Here is a 1,815-nt window from a genome sequence, read left to right as displayed (position 1 = left end):
TGTGGGAAGTTTTTGACCAGACACCTTTTTAGAGTATTTGTTAGCAAAACTTCCGCAGTAATAGATATCAGTGATAAATCTGCATTACAGCTGTGTGTAATGAACTCATAATATATAGTGAAATAAGAAAACATTATCAAAAGGTAAACTTCTCTCTACAGGATACTACAGCAATCTCTACAGGATACTACAGCACCACATCATGAACAATTACCTTTATTATCCGTATATAGTATACAGAACAATGACGTCAAAGATCTTTCAAAATAGCATGATCATGTGAGAATTACCAAGAGTTATTTACAAGTGAATTTCATCCTCACAGTTCACAACTCTGTAAAATCCCTTGTTTCTTCCTTCACATTGTTAATGGTTATGGAACGATAACGTATAATGCGGTATATATGCTACTCATGGTTATTTTGACCAGGGTATGCATACTCCAAAGTAAATTACCAATATCTGAAGGGCGTGATCATGACTAGGCTACAGGTTACGTGAGTAACGAAACGGTTGGGGAGAAATGTCGAGAGAGGGGAAGGAAATAGCCTACGTTGCTGTTGCAATGCAGTGAAACAAGGCTTACCTTAAATAGATAACGTAGATGTCAACTCTTGGTGATGAAAAAATGGACGAATAACTTGAACATCAGCTTAGACGAACGGGAAAAGACGTAAACACTGATTTGCAATGGCTACCAAATGGCAACCGAAACAAAGATTGTGTAAGTGTGAAACGTACGTACGAGTTGTTTACCGCGCAGCGCAGTGCCACTGTTATGAGATCAGCTGTTCGGTTGCAATGCCAGCCGTATAAAGTTCTTTTGCAGAATCGATAAAAGATAATGTTATCTTACTTCTTCTTTCACGCCGCTATCCCTACATTAAGGGACCGGTTGCCTGATCATACAAATATAGGTAATTATCAGACTTCATGATAATAGACGACGTATATTCCACGCGATTATAGTGTCAAGCAAAAAATGCATGACATTTGAATGATATCTAAAATTTTACAAAAATCCATGAAGAGGCATTCTTCTCTCGCTATTACTATCATTTACGATAGATTGGATATATGAATTTGGACACTATGCCCTTGGAGGTCCCACACAGTAGGAATAAAAGAGTTTGCACAGCTAGATGAATAAAAAAAAAAGAAAAAAAGTAGAATGATATGTAGTGAGCGCACCTATAATATAGGACCGGAAAGGATGCTACAAATACAGTACGTACTGTATAAGCAGTGACTACAGTACACTACTTGATAATAGCCTACTCTGTACTCGCTGTACTATATACAGCCTACGGAACTGCAAACAAAGGAAATAAGTGTTTCCCGTAAGAATAAAAACATATTATTATTATTATTATTATTATTATTATTATTATTATAAAAATATACTCATTTAAAGTAACGTTTTCTAAAAAAAAAAAAAAAAAGTAATACCTAGTGTTATAATGCGCACCACGTTGTGGAGGCCGATGTGGTAATGTCCCTGACTGGTGAACGCCAGACTGGGGTTAGTGTCCCGCTCAACCTCGATAGTTCCTTTGGTCACTGCAACCTTGCTATCCCTGTGAGCTAAGGATGGGGTGTTTTGGGGAGCCTATAAGTCTACCTGCTGAGTTATCAGCAACTATTGTATGGTCGTTCTTGCCAATTGGTCATAGCTTGGAGCATGAGCACTGATCATATATATGGTCAGTCTATAGCCTAGGGCATTGTCCTGCTTGATAGGGCGACGTCACTGTCCTTTGCCTCTGCCATTCATGAGCAACTTTAAACTCCTCCCTTATTCAAAGGTTACTCATG

The 1,815-nt window shown here is 38.1% G+C and overlaps 1 pseudogene; it reads right to left on the bottom strand.

Moving 5' to 3' along the window:
- LOC137631029 (uncharacterized) overlaps positions 1–648 on the bottom strand; it is a 17,605-nt pseudogene extending 16,957 nt beyond the window's left edge.
- Positions 649–1,815: the final 1,167 nt, after the last annotated feature.

The sequence above is a fragment of the Palaemon carinicauda genome, chromosome 39 (assembly GCF_036898095.1).
Source record: "Palaemon carinicauda isolate YSFRI2023 chromosome 39, ASM3689809v2, whole genome shotgun sequence".
NCBI lineage: Eukaryota > Metazoa > Arthropoda > Malacostraca > Decapoda > Palaemonidae > Palaemon > Palaemon carinicauda.
The sequence above is the reverse complement of the archived record's forward strand: the minus strand, read 5'-3'. Positions and strand labels throughout refer to the sequence as shown.